Here is a 20,022-nt window from a genome sequence, read left to right on the forward strand (position 1 = left end):
TTCATTTTCAAATATTCTCTAATAAACTTTAAATCTGTTCTTATCAGTTGAATATCTGATATGTCCTTTATTTGAGGACTGTATATTAAACTGATTTTTGAAACAGGGGGCTGGAATAGGAGCTTGCTCTGTCCACCCCATGCATTGACCTGGTATTGCAGTGCCTCCAGGACCGGTGGTGCTTCTCCTTCTGGGGAGAATCTTCTGGTTAGAAAAGCAGAAAGAATTTTACTGTAATGATGCCCCTTTAGAGCAGATTTGTTCGAGTTGTTGAAAACAGATTGGAAACCCTTGTCTTCTTTACAATAAAATATTGTTATGTTTTCTTGGGGTCTAATGTTTTGTGAGGCTGTCGATAGATATGTGAGGTTCTTTGTCTTGCTAGAGGATTGTTTAAGGAGCTGGGATCCTTTTTTTCTGCGGCGAGTCTTTTCAACCGTTAGTATGAGGGATGAAGGCTTTCCGGGCTGTTGGGGAGATGGTTGGTTGGTTGGTTGTTTTGTTTGCACGCACAGGCAGAGACGGCGCTGTTTAAAGCTGCTCCCGTGCATCAGGTCAGGTTAGCTGCAGCTCACCGAACCCCAAGGATCTCAGGTGAGCTACTTTGTAGCAGAGGCAGACCAAGCAGCAGGTACAATGACGGGGTCGCACCCCGGCTGGCAGATACAATCTCAATGACCGAGAGACGTTTTCCGTTGGACCGTATGAACTCGAACCGTAAACTCACTGAATGTTAAATCTCACCAAATGAGGGTCAACCCAGCCCCATCATCGTATCCACTCGTTATACTCCACACCTGAACATAGCCGTCATATGAACAACCTACCCTCCTATCTCAGTGTCTGTACGTTGACCCGTTAACCTTTTACTCCCAATCGGGGCTATGGCAGATGATGTATTCCTTACGCCACCTGATCTTAAACTGAATTTTGCACCCCCTCAACAATCTGTACGTTATTCCCTGACCACCAGAAACTTCTACGCCTAAACTCTGTGGCCTACACTTTTAAAAACAAACAAACAAACAAATGAAAAAAAACCCCATCATCTTAGTAAAGTCAGAGGCTGCCAGGAGGTTCAACCTGCTGCTCACTGCAGGACCGATCCCCCACTAAAGGGCCCCCCTCCGGGGTTGAGCTTGCAACCCTGGGTTTAGCAGGCTAATGCTCAAGCCCCCGAGCTACCCCTCCCCCCTACGTTGACACTTTCTCGCGATCCCGGCTCCTGCTCCTTTGCAAGGTGTGTGCGTCTGCTCCTGGGTTTTAAGCCTGCTAACCCAGCGGGGGCCCGATTGCCCTCTGGCTTCCCGCCCGGCTCCCTCCGCCATGCGCCTGGGCGTCAGCGGGACTGTCTCAGGAGAGCAGCTTTCCCCCTCCCCCGCATCCCAATCTCCGCCCAGCTGGGGAACGCAGCCCTGAGAAAAGACTCCTTTGAGCGCTGGAGGCCGGCGGGGAACTCTCATTTCCATACCCACGGTGCATTGCGTGCAGCGAAGCGAGTCGCTGCTCAAGGGGCTGGTTTTGCTCCCAATGTCCCCGGTTCCCATGAGCCAATTTGGCATTTAAATCGGTTCAATTAAATTTCCTCTAAAAGGGAGAGGTTTAGTGGGGCTGTCGGTGTAGTTACTCCGACTTGAGCGGAAGGCGCCTTTCCCCTGGCAGTGCCTCTGCAGGTTGCTCTGGTTTCTCTTCAGATGGTATAAATCTTTTGTCTCCCTCTGCTTCCCCGCTCCCGAAAAGCAAAAGCAAAAGTAAAAGCACAAGCACAAGCACAGCTTTTCCTAGAGAGTAACCATTATGCGTTTCCGCCCCAGTTTTGTGAGATTGTTATCTCATGTCGTGGGAAGAAAGCAGAATGGGGGTCGGACTTTTGCGCCTTGAACAGAGCGGTGGTGTGTGTTTCCTTGACTAGCTGCTGCCTGTTTGTGGCTGGGAGGCAACCCTTACCGATGATGGCAGGGGGACAGCTCTCTCTTGTGTTCTGCAGTGATGCTGCAATTTTTTGTTGTGCCCCTCCCCTGCTGCAAACCAGGCAGGCAGGCTTGGTGGCCCGCGGAGGTGGGTCGAGCCCAGGTTTCCTTTGGCAGACGCCTGGTTGAGAACCGGTGCTGTATCCTATAGGGATCTTAGTCATCTCTTGTCTAAGCTGACAAGCCCTAATGTCTGTAGTCTCGTCTCATACTTTGGAAGCCTGCTATTTACCCCTTTCAGTTGTAAAAACTGACTCTTGATTCCTACCCTTTCTTTCCTATCTGCTAACCAGTTACTGATCCATGAGAGGGAGGGGCTTGAGCCGTCTGGAGTAGCTCGTGACTGTGAGTGGCAACCTCAGGGCAGACTGTTGAGAAGCAGGGCACCACCCCCAAAATGGTTGTACGTTCTAGACTGAGATTTCACCAAGTGTCAGATACTGGATGATGTGCCGTTTATGACTTTTTAAACCCAAACTTGCGATTTGGGGATAATTTAAGCGTTCTGTGCAGAGGACTAGAAATACTTTTATTAACCTGTAGTTTAGATCATTTTAACATTCGCTGGAATCACAGTTTTAAATCTGTTCTTATCACTTTAATAACTGATACTTCCTCTATCTCAGGACTAGCTATTACACTGATTTTTTGGAATAGGGAGACGGAATAGCAGCTTCCTCCATCCACTGCACACAGCGCCCCGTTATTGCGGCACTGAACCTCCAGGAACGGTGGGCCTCCCTATGGGGAGAATATCGTGGTTGAAGAGCAGCGAAGAAAAGTCGTGTTGTCTGTGTTACCATTTGGTTTGTACTAAGAGTATGGTTTCGAGTCATCTGTGACTCTTTCATCAGTTATTAGTTACATCTTATGATTAAGCCTCTGAGATGAAAGGCTGCTCTTGCAGATTTTACTTTGTCGTTGTTTGTAGGTCAGTTAAACAGCTGCTTTCTTAGTCTATTCTGTGTAGGTTCTTAAACTGCTCTCTTTAGTATACCTTCCAGAATTAATGGCATGGTTTGGCTCGTTCTTTCCCTCGTCTTCCCACAGAAGAGAAAATTTCCATCCCTTTTCCCATTGGGAAAATGCCACCCTCTTAACCTAGGAAACAGTCTCTGTAAATGTTTTGCCCAGACGAGGGCTAGTTCATAGGAGCAGAAGAGGAGGAAGGTTGTGGCCCTTTGAGTCACATTCCTAGCGTGACTCAAGGAAAATAATTAAAGGGAAAAAAAAGTGTGTGGGGGTATGAGCTCGGGGCAGCAGGTCAGTGGGTGGGTTTTTGTGGAAAGGAGGAGCGTACAGGGAACTGTCTCTTTTTTTTCTTTCTTTCTTTTTTTTTTAACAGAATTGTGTGTCAAGGGTTCTTGCTTTGAATTCTTCCACTGGAGTCATTTTAGGGAAGTGAGCCTCACTTAGAGTTACCTCGCTACGGTGTTCGTTGCGTGGCTGAGTGCTCGCCCCGGCGAGGTAGAAAGCGGTGGGGGCAGGGGGTGTGCGCGTGCCGCAAAGCCTGAGCATCGCTTCTCGGCTCTTTGAGCTAAGATCAAGCGTAGGGTCTCGAGATGAAAACCTGGTCTGTGTCTTGGGAATCTTGAAGAAACATTATCTAAAATTTGTATCTGTTCTTATCAGTTTAATCTCTTTTAATATGAGATTTCATACTGAGGGGACCTGACTATGTCTCAAGGGACAAACCCTGTGGCTCCTGCACTACAGCCCGGGGAACCAAGCCCTGTTCAGAAGCATTCTGCTGCCCTGCACAGGCTCCCAGCTATAGTAGCCCCTAGGATTCCAGGAACATTCCGAGCCAGGAAGTCCGAGGACCGAGGTGCTGTCGGAAGGAGCTCCCGTATCCCAAAACCGCTGAAGCGAGACCCCGCCACGCGGCGGAGCAGGCGCCATGCTCCCCAGCCACCAGTGGACAACACCGCTATCTGCTTGCCGCCAGATAAACTCCCATCTGCTCATCAGCAACCACAGCCTGAGAAGCCTGTTCCTGAGGACCAGCAGCTGAAAGGAAGCATCCCTGACGACCGGCAGCTTCAAGGAGCCCACCCCACTGCCGAGCGCCATCTGGAGGAACCTACAGCCTCACCATCTCTAACACCAGCTGGAGCCCATTCCCGCCCGCCTCAACTGCCGGAGGAGACGCCCACGGACCAACCGCTACTCCTCATGGGTAAGTGCCCCACTGCACCCCAGCCCCGGCCCCTGCTGGGGGACCCCCCCACAGCCCCCCTCCCAGGAGCTGCCTGCACTGCGCTGCTGCTGCAGGGGCTGCCTGAGGAGCCGCACCGCGTGCTCCGGCCACTGCCAGAGACGCGGAAGAGTCCCTGCCGCAAGCCCCGCCACGTGTCCCAGCTGCTGCTGCCCGGGGATCCCAGCCCCACGCCCCGGCTGCCGCGCGGCCAGATCGCTGCTTCCGATCCCCTGGGGGACTCCTGCCCCGCGCCCCGGCGGCTGCCCGATCGGCCCGGGGAGCCCCTCGGCGTGCCTCCGCTGCCGCTGCCCCGGGATCCCAGCCCACGCCCGGCTGCCGCCGCCTGATCGCCCGGGCAGCCCCTCAGCGTGCCTCCGCGCGGCTGCCCGGGGATCTCCGCCGGCCGCTGCCGAGCCGCCCGAGGATGCCAGCCCCACGCCCAGGCGGCCGCTACCGAGCCGCCCGGGATCCCAGCCCACGCCCGGCGGCCGCTACCGAGCCGCCTGGGGATCCCGCCCCACGCCCGGCGGCCGCTGCCCGAGCCGCCGGGGTTCCCAGCCCCACGTCCCGCATGCCACCGCTGCGTGGACTGCCCGGGACTCCTGTGCCCTGCCCCGGCGGCCACTGCCTGAGCTGCCGGGAGATCCCGGCCCCGCGCCCCAGCTGCCGCCGCCTGTTGGGCCCGGGGAGCCCCTGGGCGTGCCGCCGCCGCCGCGGCCCAGGGATCCCCGCCCCGTACCCCGGCGGCCGCTGCCTGAGCCGCCCGGGGATCCCAGCCCCATACCTCGGCGGCCGCTGCCTGACCCGCCCGGGGATCCCAGCCCCGCGCCCCGGCTTCCGCCGCCGCTTGGGCTGCCGGGAGACTCCTGTCCCCTGCCCCGGCAGCCACTGCCCGAGCCGCTGGGGGATCCCAGCTCCACGCCCCGGCTGCCGCTGCCCGGGGCTCTAGGGGACTCCTGCCCCGCGTCCCGGCTGTCGGCTTCGCTCCGGCAGCCTGAGGTGCCCGGCCACGTGCTCCAGCCACTAACGGCTGAGCTGCTGGGGGATCCCTGCCCCAGGCCCCAGCCGCCTGTGCGGTCTGGGGAGCCCCGCTACGTGCTCTGGCCGGAGCTGCCAGGGGATCCCTGCCCCACGCCCCGGCTACCGCTGTCGGAGGGGCTCTGCCGCACGTTCCTGCCACCGCTGCTCTGGCCGGGGGATCCCTGCCCCCTGCCCTGGCTGCCACTTCCCGAGCGGCCCGGGGAGCCTCGCGACGTGCCTGGGCAACTGCCGCCCGGCCCGTCAGGAGACTCCTGTCGGGAGCCCCAGGTGCCGCCACTCGCGGCACCTGGGGAGCCCCTTGATATTTTGCAGCAACCGGGAGTCTGCCCCCCCCGCGAACGCGCCGCTCCAGACCTCGCGAGACCGGACCGCCGACCGCCGATCGCTGCAACTGCCACGAGAGGCCTCTCCTGCCCTCCTGCGCCCATCAACCACACCCCCCGCAACCCAGGAGCCCCAGCTGCCGCGAGATGACCCCCCTGTTTTCCTGCGATGGCCGGACACACCCCCTGCACCCCAGGAGCCCCAGCCGCCGCGAGACGACTCCCCTGTTTTCCTGCGATGGCCGGACATGCCTCCTGCACCCCAGGAGCCCCAGCCGCCATGAGATGACTCCCCTGTCTTCCTGCGGTGGCCAGACATGCCTCCTGTACCCCAGCAACCCCTGCCGCCGAGGGGCAACCCCCTGCAGGACACCCACACCTCCCAGGAACTCCAGACACTGGGGGAAACCCCAAACACTCCCCGGACACAGCCACTGATGGAGGATGCCCCCCCCCCCACCAGCCGTGTGATGGAGGACGACCAAGAGGGCCCTAACGCTCCACAAAATGGCCGCCCCACCCTACACACTGTCTACCTCCAATACCCCCTCACTACAGACGCGCTCAACTGCCCCATCTGCATGCCGCCTCGCCGCTTTACTGAACTCAGAGGGCTCACCAGACACCTGAAGAGATGCCACGGCCTGTCCACCGCCTTCAGCTGCACCCTCTGCAGCCTGCCTTGCGAGTCCCAAAAGAAGTGCAAGGCACACCAGACCAGCTGCAAGAAGGCCCGCACAACAGCAACCCCGGCCTCGGTCCCCCGCCACCCTGTGCCCCAGCCCACTGCTCCCGGGCCGCAAAGAGCCAGAGGGACCCTGTCGACCGCCGCCCGGAAACCCACTCCAGCCCCCGAGCTGGTGGTCCAGGGCACTGCCGCCAAAACGACGGCTACTGTAGCAAGAAATACTGACCGAGCCCCGACCAACTGGAATCCCTTCACTCCCACCCAAGTCGCCCGGAAGCTCTCTGAGCTAAGGCGTCTCAGTGCCCCTTCCAACCAAGGTGACTCTGCCCCGAGAAGGGTCAGCGCTCCGCCACGCATGGCCGCCCGAGACCCTGCCGCTGGAGGCATCAATGCCGGCTCCCGACACACCCTGCGAGCACCAGCCACGAGGGTCACCAACACAACCCCCCAGCCTGCCCTGCGAACCTCACCCACCGGAGGAGCGGGGACCACACCTCAGACCGCCCCACACACTGCTACCACTGGAGGCCCCGCCGCTACGACCACACCACAGCACCAGACCCCCATCGCCAGACAGACCGGCACGGCCCCAAGAGACGCCAGGCCAACCCCGACCACCAGACGGCCGCATGCCCCCACAACAACCCCTCGGACGACAGCCACACACGGAAGCCCGGGCACCGCCCCTACACCCACTGATCTGAACCAAGTCACACCATCAACCAGCAATGCTACTACCCCACTGATGTCTACGCCTCAGGGGCCAACCGAGAAGTCCCCCGAGCCACAAACTAGGTCGCCTACCAACCAAACTGCGGACACAATACCCACGCAGGCCGAGGAACACGAGGATCGGCGGTCGACGACTAAACCAGCCACGCCCTGGCAGACCACCTGGATCGAGAAGCTCCAGGCAGCAGCCTCCTTCGAGGAATTCGATCTGCTCGTTAACAGGCTCACCCAGGAGCTGTCGGCAGAGACCGCCCCCAAGAGGACGCCTAACCAAGAGACCACCCGGCCAGGGGCGGCTCTACAAATTTGGCCGCCCCAAGCAATCATGCCCGGGAGGCGCCCCCGAGCCGCGGGAGCAGCGGACCTGCCGCGGGCATGATTGCGGAGGGTCCGCTGGTCGCGCGGCTCAGCTGGACCTCCCGCAGCTGCGGACGGTTCGCTGGTCCGGCGGCTCCGGTTGAGCTGCTGCAGTCATGCCTGCGGGAGGTTCAGCCGAGCCGCGGGACCAGCGAACCGTCCGCAGTCATGCCTGCGGGAGGTCCGGTCGTCAGGCTCCTGTGGACCTCCCGCAGGCATGACTGCGGCAGGTCCACCGGCGCAGCCTGCCGCCCCCCTGGGAAAGGGCCGCCCCAGGCGGGTGCTTGCCCCGCTGGGCTGTAGAGCCGCCCCTGCACCCGGCCTACTTTCAAACGACCCGCCCCGAATCGCGCCACCTCCACCAGAAGAGCCGGAAGAAGGAATGCCAGCCACCGCTACGACCCGGCAGCAGCTTCCAGGATCCAGAAGCTGTACAGATCGAACCGCCTCAAGGCCGTAAGAGAGGTCCTTGATGGTCCCCCGGCATACTGCACGATCCCACCCGAGCGCCTCTACCGCTACTTCCTCGGAGTATTCGGCGGCACGCCCAGGAACGACGCGCAGCGCCCGGAGTGTCTCCGTCCGCTGCCCCGCGTCACCAACGCAGACGGGCTAGAGGCTGACTTCACACCCAAAGAGGTGTCGGCGCGGCTCTCCAGAACCAAAAACACCGCGCCTGGAAAAGATGGCATCCCCTACGGCCTACTCAAGAAGCGAGACCCCGACTGCCTAGTGCTCTCCGGCATCTTCAACCTGTGTCGGCGCTTCGGCCGGTCGCCCACCTCCTGGAAGAAAGCCATGACAGTCCTTATACACAAGAAGGGTGAGAGAGATGACCCCAGCAACTGGAGACCCATCTCCCTCTGCTCCACGATGTACAAGCTGTACGCCAGCTGCCTGGCAGCCAGAATCACAGAGTGGGCGACGACCGGAGGAGCCATCAGCCCGGCCCAGAAGGGCTTCATGCCGTCAGAGGGGTGCTATGAACACAACTTCCTGCTCCAGACCGTCCTCCAGACGACCAGGAGGGCGCAGAAACAGTGCGCGATAGCGTGGCTCGACCTGGCCAACGCCTTCGGGTCCATCCCCCATCACCACATCTTCAGCACGCTACGGGAGTTCGGGATGCCGGAGACCTTCCTTCGCCTGATCCGGGAACTCTATGAGGGCTGCAGCACCACCATCCGCTCGGTGGAAGGGGAGACCGCCGAGATCCCTATCCGCAGTGGCGTGAAGCAGGGCTGCCCCCTCAGCCCCATCATTTTCAACCTCACCATGGAACCGCTCCTGCAGGCGATCTCCGACGGCGCCAACGGCTTCGACCTACATGAAGAGAGGGTGAGCATCTTGGCCTACGCGGACGACCTGGTCCTGACCGCGGACGACCCCGAGAGGCTACAGAGCATGCTCGACACCATCGGGAGAGCCGCGGACTGGACGGGTCTCCATTTCAATGCCAAGAAATGCACGTCCCTCCACATCGACGGGAGCAAGAGGCACTCGGTGCTGACGACAGAGTTCCTCGTCCAGGGTGAGCCCGTCATCCCCCTGGCGGAGGGCCAGGCTTACCAGCACCTCGGCACACCGACGGGCTTCCGCGTCCAGCAGACCCCCGAGGACACAATCCGGGAGATCCTGCAGGACGCCGCCAAGATTGACGCATCCCTGCTGGCGCCATGGCAGAAAATCAACGCCCTCAACACCTTCCTGATCCCCCGCATCGCCTTTGTCCTGAGAGGATCCGCCGTGGCAAAGGTGCCCCTCAACAAGGCGGACAACAACATCCGGCAGCTGGTGAAGAAGTGGCTGTCCCTACCCCAGAGAGCCAGCAACGAGCTCGTATACATCGCCCACCGGCACGGGGGCGCCAACGTCCCCCGCATGGGAGACCTCTGCGACATCGCTGTCATCACGCACGCCTTTCGCCTCCTGACGTGCCCGGACGCCACGGTCAAGAACATCGCGACGACCGCCCTGCGCGCCGCCACCGCGAAGCGTGTCGCCGGATCCCCCTCCGACCAAGATGTGGCCGCCTTCCTGAACGGCTCCCTGGATGGAGAATTCGGCCGATTCAGGGGCGACGTCGCCTCGCTGTGGTCCCGCGCCCGCAACGCCACCCGCCGACTGGGAAAGCGACTGGGCTGCCGCTGGGTATGGAGCAAAGATCGGCGAGAGCCAGGAGTCCTGGTACCGCGGATCGGGACGGAAGACAACACCATCGTCAGCCCTGGAGCCAGAGGCATGCTGGAGAAGACCCTGAAGGCCGCCGTCCACGCGCTCTACGTGGACACCCTGAAGAAAAAATCTGACCAGGGCAAGGCCTTCGAGGTGACCAGCAAGTGGGATTCCAGCAACCACTTCCTCCCCGCAGGCAGCTTCACCCGATTCGCCGACTGGCGGTTCATACACCGCGCCCGGCTGAACTGCGTCCCTCTCAACGGAGCTGTCCGCCACGGGAACCGGGACAAACGCTGCCGGAAGTGTGGCTACGCCATGGAGACCTTGCCACACGTCCTATGCAGCTGCAAGCCCCACGCCAGAGCCTGGCAGCTGCGCCACAACGCCGTCCAGGACCGCCTGGTGAAGGCCACCGCCCCGCACCTGGGAAAGATCACCGTCAACCGCGCCATTCCCGGCACCGACAGCACGCTGCGCCCGGACATCGTCGTCACGGACGAGGATCGGAAAAAGATCATCCTCGTCGACGTGACGATCCCGTTCGAAAACAGGACCCTGGCCTTCCGCGAGGCCCGATCCCGCAAGCTTGAGAAATACGCCCCCTTGGCGGACACCTTGCAGTCAAAGGGCTACGAGGTCTGCACCGAGGCCCTGATTGTGGGGGCCCTGGGCGCCTGGGACCCTTACAATGAACGTGTGCTTCGGACCTGTGGGGTGGGCCGTCGCTACGCGCAGCTCATGAGACGCTTAATGGTCTCGGACACTATTCGCTGGTCCAGAGACATTTACACAGAGCACATCACCGGCCACCGCCAATACCAGGAGTGAGCGGGCGTGACTCTGTGTACACGATGGGGGGACGAGAGCCATGGACCCCCCCGTCGGACTCTATCCCCTAAGCCCCGAACCCACCAAACTGTACTCCACCATGTGAGGGTCGTCCCAACCCCATTACTCAGCCTGCTTATTCGTGCCCATGACTATCTGTAACCTGTTTGTATGAGTGATGTAGCCTCACCGCTTACTTGCCTGTACCTTGAACTGACCCACCGTATACCCCGCATTGGGGACATGACAGACTATGTATATGTATGTGCTGCCTAACACCAAAACGTTAACATCCCCCCACAATCTGTATGTAACCCCCAATGACACAATAACTGACGCATCAAGCACTTTGTATGGTTTATTTTAAATATTCTCTAATAAAATTTAAATCTGTTCTTATCAGTTTAATATCTGATATGTCCTTTATTTGAGGACTGTATATTAAATTGATTTTTGGAACACGGAGTTGGAATAGGAGCTTGCTCCATCCGCTCCACGCATCAGCCTGGTATTGCAGTACTTCTGGGCACGGTGCACCTCCCCCAGGGAGAACATACTGGTTTAAGAAAAACAGATCAAAATTCTTTGTGCTCTGTAAAGCTCTGTGCTTCTCGGCTCCTTGGAGCTAAGATCAAGTGTAGTTGAGCGCAGGTCGAGTGCGACAGACCTTAACTTTGCCATGTGAGGGTCATTCTATCCCCATTACTTGGCTTGCTTATTTATACCTGTGACTGTCTTTAACTGTTGTATGCGTGATGTACCCTCACTGCTTGCTGACTGTATCTTGAACTCGCCCACAGTATACCCCACATTGGGGACATTGCACACTGTATAAGTTATGTGCTGTCCAATACCAAAGTACTAGCATCCCCCTATACTCTGTATGTCACCCCTGATGACCAATAACTGATGTTACAAACTCTCTGTATCATCTATTCTTAAACATTTTCTAATAAACATTTAAATCTATGCTGTCCAATACCAAAATGCTAATATCCCCCCACAACCTGTATGTTACCACCAATGACACGATAACTGATGCTTCAAACACTTTGTATCGTTCATTTTCAAATATTCTCTAATAAACTTTAAATCTGTTCTTATCAGTTGAATATCTGATATGTCCTTTATTTGAGGACTGTATATTAAATTGATTTTTGGAACAGGGAGTTGGAATAGGAGCTTGCTCCATCCGCTCCACGCATCAGCCTGGTATTGCAGTACTTCTGGGCATGGTGCACCTCCCCCAGGGAGAACATACTGGTTTAAAAAAAACAGATCAAAATTCTTTGTGCTCTGTAAAGCTCTGTGCTTCTCGGCTCCTTGGAGCTAAGATCAAGTGTAGTTGAGCTCAGGTCGAGTGCGACAGACCTTAACTTTGCCATGTGCGTGGCTGAGTGCTCGCCCCGGCGAGGTAGAAAGCGGTGGGGGCAGGGGGTGTGCGCGTGCCGCAAAGCCCGAGCATTGCTTCTCGGCTCTTTGAGCTAAGCGCAGCTCATGAGACGCTTAATGGTCTCGGACACTATCCGCTGGTCCAGAGACATTTACACGGAGCACGTCACCGGCCACCGCCAGTACCAGGAGTGAGCAGGCGTGACTCTGTGCACCCACAGGGGGGATGGAACCTGTGGACCCCCCGTTGGACTCTATCCCCTAAGCCATGAACCCACCAAACCATACTCCACCATGTGAGGGTTGTCCCAACCCCATTACTCAGCCTGCTTTTTCGTGCCCATGACTATCTGTAACCTGTTTGTATGAGTGATGTACCCTCACCGCTTACTTGCTGTACCTTGAACTGACCCACCGTATACCCCGCATTGGGGACATGACAGACTATGTATATGTATGTGCTGCCTAACACCAAAACGTCAACATCCCCCCACAATCTGTATGTAACCCCCAATGACACAATAACTGACGCATCAAACACTTTGTATCGTTTATTTTAAATATTCTCTAATAAAATTTAAATCTGTTCTTATCAGTTTAATCTGTTTTATTATGAGATACATACTGAGGGGACCTAATAATGTCCCATAAGACAGACCCTGGGGCTCCTGCACCACAGCCCAGGGAGCCACCCCCTGTCCAGGAGCACTCTGCTGCCCTGCACAGGCTCCCGACTATAGTAGCCCCTAGGGTCCCAGGGACATGCCGAGCCAGGAAGTCTGGAGACCGAGGTGCTACAGCAATCCGCTCCCGTATCCCAAGACAGACAGAGCAAGACCCCCCCACACGGGGGAGCAGGCGTCATGCTCCCCAGTTACCAGTGGACCGCCCTGCTATCCGCCTGCCGCCAGACAAACTCCTGGATACTCAGCAACACCCACAGCCCGAGAAACCTCTCCCTGATGACCAGCAGCTGCAAGGAGCCTTACCCGATGACCAGCAGCTGCAAGGAGCTGACCTGACTGCCGAGCGCCACCCCCCACCGCAGGAGGAACCTACAGCCTCACCATCGCTAGCACCAGCTGGAGCCCGTTCCCGCCCGCCTCAACTGCCGGAGGAGACGCCCATTAACCAACCACTACTCCCCATGGGTAAGTGCCCCACTGCACCCCAGCCCCGGCCCTGGCGGGGACCCCCCCACAGCCCCGCTATCAGGAGCTACCTGCACTGCGCTGCTGCTGCAGGGGCTGCCTGAGTAGCCCCACCGCGGGCTCCGGCCACTGCCTGAGACGCGGAAGAGTCCCTGCCCCAAGCCCCGCGTCCCAGCTGCTGCTGCCCGGGGATCCCAGCCCGCCCGGCTGCCGCGCCCGATCGCTGATCCCGATCTGCTGGGGACTCCTGTCCTGCCCGGTGGCTGCCTGATCAGCCCGGGGAGCCCCATGGCGTACCTCCGCTGCCGCTGCCCCGGGATCTCAGCCCCACGCCCCGGCTACCGCCACCTGATCGGCCCGGGGAGCCCCTCGGCGTGCCTCTGCCGCCGCTGCCCGGGGATCTCAGCCCCGGGACCCGGCGGTCGCCGCCTGATCGGCCATGGGAGCCCCTCGGCGTGCCTCCGCTGCCGCTGATCGGGGACTCCTGCTCGGCGCCCTGGCGGCCGCTGCCCGAGCCGCCCGGGATCCCAGCCCCACGCCCGGCGGCCACTGCCCGAGCCGCCCGGGGACCCCAGCCTCGCGCCCCAGCTGCCGCTGCCTGAGCCGCCGAGGACTCCCGCACGCGGCCCGCTTGCCGCTCCCGGGGCCCGCGCGCCTCGCCGCGCCGCTGGGCCGTCGGGGCCTCCTGCCCCGCGGCCCGACCGCCAATCCCGGGAACCCTCGGCGCGCCTCCGCCGCTGCCCGGGATCTCGCCAACGCCCGGCGGCCGCTGCCCGAGCCGCCGGGGACCCCAGCCCGCGGCCCGGATGCCGCCGCCCGGGCAGTCCAGGAGCCCTGCGGCGTGCTCCAGCTGTTGCTGCCTGAGCGCCGGGGACTCCGGCCCGCGCCCGTTGCCGCTCCCGGGGTCCCCGGCGCGCTCCCGCCGCTGCAGCTCGAGCTGCCTGGGGATTCCTGCCCGCGCCCCAGCGGCCGGTGCCTGAGCCGCTGGGCGATCCCGGCCCCACGCCCCGGATACCGCCGCCTGGGCGGCCCGAGGAGCCCCGCGGCGTGGGTCCGCCGCCGCTGCCCGGAGACTCCTGCCCCACGCCCGGCGGCCGCTGCCCGAGCCGGGGATCCTGTCCCCACGCCCCGGATACCGCCGCCTGGGCGGCCCGAGGAGCCCCGCGGTATGCTGCCGCTGCTCGTGCCACCGGGGCACCCCTGTCCCGGCACCGAGCCCCAGCTGCCGCCGCTGCTTGGGCTGCCCAGGGACTCCTGTTCCGCGCCCCAGTGGCCGCTGGCCGAGCCGCTGGGGGACTGCCGCCCCTCGTCCCGGTTACCGCCGCCGCCCTGGCAGCCTGGGGTGACCGGCTACGTGCTCCAGCCGCTAACGGCTGAGCCGCCGGGGGATCCCTGCCCCACGCCCCAGCCACCTGCACAGCCTGGGGAGCCCCGCTATATGCTCTGGCCGGAGCAGCCAAGGGATACCTGCCCCACGCCCCAGCTGCTGCCCGAGGGGCTCTGCCGCACGTTCCTGCCGCCCTCTGGCCGGGGATCCCTGCCCCCTGCCCTGGCTGCCGCTTCCTGAGCGGCCCGGAGAGCCTCGTGAAGTGCCTGGGCAACTGCCGCCCGGCCAGTCGGGAGACTCCTGTCGGGAGCCCCAGGCGCCGCCACTCGCCAGAAAGTTAAGCAACCAGCACCCACAACCTCTACCAGGATAGCATCCTGTCTAGGAACAACTCACTGGTCAATAGCTGGGGTGTGAAATCCTCATTTCTTTGTTGTTCTATCACTGTAGTCCCCACTTTCCTATTGCTTGTCTGTATAATCTCTGTCTGGTTCTGTGATTGTTTCTATCTGCTGTACAATTAAATTGTTGGGTGTAAACCAATTAAGGTGGTAGGGTATAAATGGTTAGATAATCATGTTACAGTATGTTAGGATTGGTTAGTTACATTTCAGTAAAATGAGTGGTTAGGGTATAGCTAAGCAGAACTCAAGTTTTACTATATAGTCTGCAGTCAGTCAGGAAGTAAGGGGGGGAATGGGAATGAGAATGAGAAAGGGGGTAGGAGAATTAGAATTATGTTTTGCTAAGGGAGGGAATAGGAAGAGGGAATGGGAACAGGGACATAGGCAAGCCTCTGTGGTGTCAGAGCTGGGAAGGGGGATACTGAGGAAGGAAATTGGAATCATTGATTGCTGGAAGTTTACCCCAATAAACATTGAATTGTTTGCACCTTTGAGCTTCGTGTATTGCTGCTCTCTGGTCACGTGAGAAGGACCAGGGAATGGGAGGGTGATGGGATAAACCTCTAACAAGTACGTCTTTCAGGGTGTGAAAACCCCAGAACCAGTATAATTAAACTGACCTAAGCCGTGGTTAGATAGTGCTAAATGAAAGGAAAGATTGTTCTGCCAATGCAGCTATCACAGGAATGGAAAACCCTCCCTCACTGAAGCAACTGTCTACTCCACTCAGCCACAACTACTTGTTGTACAGCTGCTGCACTACACCATGATTCTGTTCTCACAAAATTGTCACTTCAAATTGCTCAGATCAGCTCCCCCAGCACACTCACGCTTGTACATTAGTGTAAGTGTGTCCATGGCTGAACAGCAAGAGTTCTTGCCCATTTCCCTTCCAGCTGTAGCATGATTAGTGTGTTTGTGGCTAACAACATTGCTATAGGTTGTTGTTCATTCCCCACTGACAATTCAGACAGTCCCTTTCCTATTCGAATCTCCACCCTATCATTCCAATACCAGGGGTCAGGATCTCTCTGGGGCACTGAAATGTTTCAGGGGGCTGGTGCATGAACTCAGCCTTGCATTCCATCCCTGATGTTTCATGGACTAACAACAGCAGCAGAAAGAAAGAGCCGAGCCAATATCTCCCTGGTAGGGATGCAGGTGGCCACGTCCCCTCTCTCTGACCATTGCCATTGCAGGAGAGAAGGGTTCACTGGAATCAAATGCCCTGGCTCAGACGAGAGACACAGGGAGGTTTTGCTGTTCATGGATCTCTGCAAATGAAATTGTGTCTCTGTGTGAAATTGAGACGGGAAATGAAACGTCCACATGTGGCCCAGTGCCCTAAGGAATGTGGGTGAAGGACTCTGGCTGAGAAATTATTTAACAGGAATTTGTATCAATTTATTGCCCTGATTAAAAACTATGGCTAAAAGGCAGCCACTGTTGTTAGTACTTGAACCTGCATGGAGACACCCGAGTGGGTGTCAAGTCCATTATCTTAACGAGGGATAATGGATTATTTTATCAAGATCCAAATTTCTTGGTCAAGGTCTAGTTAATGTCTAGATGCCAGAGAAAATAATACACTGATGATAATAAGGAGAATATAGAAAGATTTTGCAGTCACTATAGGCATAACTATGACGATTGTTTCGTGTATCACTCTTTATATGTGACACCACCACTGCCTTTCCCTTTAGTCTTCTAGTTAACAAAGGGTAAAACTAAACATCACTTCAGATACAAGGGAGCATTTGTGTTCATTCCTGCGAGCTACACAGGGGTTTGATGTAGCTGCTTTCAATCCTCCAGCTCTGCTGGGATAAGTAGCATTTCAGGCTGTCACTGAATTGAAGAAGGGAGATCATTTTTTGAAAGGTTACGCCTCCTCTTAAAGGTATTTGTCTGGCTGGTAGCCCTGGATCCCAGGTCTCTCCTGAGGGAAGAAAGTTTCTGTGCAAAATACCAAAACTTTTAACAGAGAGGAGGGAAAGGCGATAGCCACATGATGGAGCCAGTATGTACCACAACATGGTTCTTTTATGTGGGATGACTCTGAACACTGACTGATCTCCACTCCCTTGGATTTGAAGAGATGTTTAGTTGTGCACTTGGGAACATATAAGGCTGAAGCAATTTTATGGATGGTGACACTAGGATTGAAGGGTTATTTAATGTTGTAGAAATTGTTAAAAATACTGAGCTTCAACTGGAACTGCCTGTTATTAAAGGCTGGTTTCCCCATGTCAGTTCCATAAGCTCTGCTAGAAACACCCTGGGTTCTCTCCTGCCTCGGTGGGAACTGGAGGGAATCGTCCCCTGCTGCCCTTGGCTCCAGGCTGGTTTTTCTGGGGAGGGGACGTGGTATTGATTTGTTTGCTGTTGAGAAGGGAGCCAGGCCAGTTCTCAGGGAACGAGAACTCCCAGCATCTTCCCAGCCCAGCCCAGGCTGCTGCCCTGTCCCAGCCTCTGTTCCCCTGGGGGCCCCGCATGTTTGACTCTAGAGCAGGCCGGGAGCAGCAGCTGAGGCAGAGGACAGCCTGGGCTGGGCAGATAAGAAGGAGTTTAGCAAGCAAAAAAGGTAAAATGGCAGGGAAGTATTACCTTGGACTCGATGGCATTTCTCCATTGGTCTGTCTGCTTGGGGGCAGGGACAATAACACGTCCTGCTGCATTCGTTATTTCAAAGGGCGGTTTAGGATTTTCATTCTCACACACGGTGCACAAAGCAGGACTCAACCTTTGGCGTAAACTAAATGAGCTGCCCACAGATTCTGGCAGCCACAATGAGCATTTGGGTGAGAGCTCAGACCTGCCCCTGTCCCAGAGGGAGGGGGTCATCTGTGTGGGGACTGGACCACTGACCTATCAGCTCTTAACTCCCAAATGCTCAGTAACTCTATTATCAGTGCCTGTGAGTGTTATTTAAACCATAAGGAAAACCACACTGGGCTAGACCAAAGGCCCATCTAGCTCTGAATCTTGTCTTCTGACAGTAGCCAATAGCAGGTGCCCCAACAACCAGGCACCACTGGGAGTTGAACCCAGGATCTACTATTTATGAAACAGGTGCTTTAGCCAGCTAAGCCATGGTACCTGTAAGAGACTAAAACACACTGTCTGCCCACACCTGACTCTCTGCCATTGCTACCAGGGCCTGACAAGCTTTGCTTGTCTTTGGATTCTCCAAAGCAGAGGAGCAGGTGACATTTCCCTTACAAGTTGTGTGTGAGTGAATCTTTGGCCAGGTCTGCACTACAAAGTTGTTTCAGCAGAATTATATTGCTCAGGTGTGTGAAAAACACACAACGCTCTCTCGGTTGGCAGCTTGTGGCTGGTGCACACACTGCAATGCCACGTCTGGCGACAAAACTGCCCTGTTTTGCTGACAAAATAAAATGACTTCGATGAGAGGTCTAGAGCTTTTTGCAGCAAACTGAAAGTAACAGACTAAATTCTGCTGTTCATTATACCACCACAACTCGCCTTCTCCAGTATCCCACAATGCCTGCTGTGAACTTGCCTGCCCTGCATTCCTGTTACAGAGCCACAGGCCCCTCCCCTTTCATTGCTCTGGGAAGTTCTGAAAGCTGAGCGTGCTGCTCTGCTCCGGCAGCCAGGAGTAAATCACCGCCATGGATGCTGTTCTCTCCTGCCCTGCGAACACAGAGCAGGGTGGTGGGAACTTCCTGACAGTGTAGGGGGGCCACTGGCATCTGAACTGTGACACCCCCAGGACACCCCTTCCCTCGAGGAGGCTCTTACCTTCTAAACAGGGACTTCTGTTTTCTAGTAAAATCACTAAAAGGGAAGGAGAAAACTCAAAAGAGGTTCCTCCTGGCGCTCATGTGCCTGAACCCGAATACTCTCTCAGTCCTCAAAGAGAGACCTGGAGAAGGAGACTTGCTGAAGCAAAGCCACAGGGGTCTCTGAGGTTTCCCTGGCCCCTCACCCCTGTCCTGCCTGGCTGATGTCAGCATCTCTCTGTGAGGTCACCACCTCCCCACCACCTTTGACCAATAGTCTGAGGTCCTGCAAAAAGCCTTTGTGATGTCACTGCCACACCCCTCCCTTGCTGTGCCAATGTCCTGCCCCTGGCCAGGCACTTTGGAGGTTTGAGCTACTCCCTGTGGATCACCCCACTCAAGGAGTGTTCGTTCTAGGCAGCAAGCCGGCTAGACAGGAAAACATCAGACGCTGCTCCCAATGCTACACTCAGTTTTTCAGAAATTAGTCGATTTTATGGCCAGAAGAGACCACTAGAGCATCTTATTTGACCCCCTGCATATCACAGGCTTCCTGTATGACACAATAGCTACTTTTGGGCAACTTTGAGCTTGTGGGTTCAAAGATGGGGACCCGCAGGTATTCTCCCCCCCACCCTAACCCTTAGGGTAGGATTCCTTCTCGCTGCCACCAGTCAGGTTAAAGTGTCTGACACACTGCCTGTCCCCCAAGCTTCCCCTGGGAAACCCAGATTCAAACCCCTTGAATCTCTACACACAGGGAAGCAGCCCACTTCCCCTCTCCCTCTCCTGCTTTCTCTGCTTGGAGACAACCTTTGTCTCCACAGAGTGGCGCCTAGCTTCCTTCCCCTGAATCCACAGGTAAGGAACTTAACCAAGTCCTGAACTTAAAAGAGTTTATTAAAAGAAAGAAGAGAAAAAAAATACACAATCTCTATGAATCCAAAATAGACATTCATAGGGTCTAATCTTATTAATCCCTAGAGAAATTTCTCTCTTTTCCTCAGTACAAACAATACAGGCAAAATTACGAATAATCAATACAAACACACAGAATTGTGTGGGGAAATCGCAGGGGTCAGCACACCTGCAGTGCAATGGATGATCCCCACCCTGAGAAAACCACCTTCGTGATCATGGTAAGGAACTTAACCAAGTCCTGAACTTAAAAGAGTTTATTAAAAGAATAAAAGAAAGAAGAGAAAAAAATACACAATCTCTATGAATCCAAGATAGACATTCATAGGGTCTAATCTTATTAATCCCTGGAGAAATTTCTCCCTTTTCATCACTACAAACAATACAGGCAAAATTACAAATAACCAATACAAACACACAGAATTGTGTGGGGAAATCACAGGGGTCAGCACACCTGCAGTACAATGGATGATCCTCACCCTAAGAAAACCACCTTCGTGATCATGGTATCTCCCCTGCCAGGTAAGTATGAGTTCCTGCTGCCCGGCCGCCGCCTGCCCTCGCTCGCCCCGCACTTATAACACACGGGGCGGACCGCCGCGCCCCCACCGCCGGCCTCGCCCACACCGGCCCCCACTGCCGACAGCTGCCCCGACGCGTCCCCCAGAGCCCCTCCCTTCCCCACGCCGAGCTCCCGGTGCCAAAGTCGGGCCCTGCCTGGCAGCCTGCGTCCGCTCCCACAATGCTCTGCTCGCACACAGATC

General features: G+C 57.1%; 4 non-coding genes and 2 pseudogenes across 4 annotated transcripts; 4 read left to right on the forward strand and 2 right to left on the reverse strand.

Annotated features, from left to right (window-relative positions):
- Positions 1-186, forward strand: LOC120376449. The gene has a single exon (XR_005587326.1). It is a non-coding gene; the product is annotated as a U2 spliceosomal RNA (small nuclear RNA).
- Positions 187-2,518: 2,332 nt separating this feature from the next.
- LOC120376524 lies at positions 2,519-2,712 on the forward strand. Its single transcript, XR_005587385.1, has one exon. It is a non-coding gene; the product is annotated as a U2 spliceosomal RNA (small nuclear RNA).
- A 7,962-nt stretch (positions 2,713-10,674) lies between these two features.
- LOC120376402 lies at positions 10,675-10,859 on the forward strand. The gene has a single exon (XR_005587283.1). It is a non-coding gene; the product is annotated as a U2 spliceosomal RNA (small nuclear RNA).
- A 518-nt stretch (positions 10,860-11,377) lies between these two features.
- LOC120376417 lies at positions 11,378-11,563 on the forward strand. The gene has a single exon (XR_005587297.1). It is a non-coding gene; the product is annotated as a U2 spliceosomal RNA (small nuclear RNA).
- A 7,795-nt stretch (positions 11,564-19,358) lies between these two features.
- LOC120376308 lies at positions 19,359-19,504 on the reverse strand (annotated as a pseudogene).
- Positions 19,505-19,608: 104 nt separating this feature from the next.
- LOC120376301 lies at positions 19,609-19,788 on the reverse strand (annotated as a pseudogene).
- Positions 19,789-20,022: the final 234 nt, after the last annotated feature.

Source organism: Mauremys reevesii, linkage group 12 (assembly GCF_016161935.1).
Source record: "Mauremys reevesii isolate NIE-2019 linkage group 12, ASM1616193v1, whole genome shotgun sequence".
Taxonomy (NCBI): domain Eukaryota; kingdom Metazoa; phylum Chordata; order Testudines; family Geoemydidae; genus Mauremys; species Mauremys reevesii.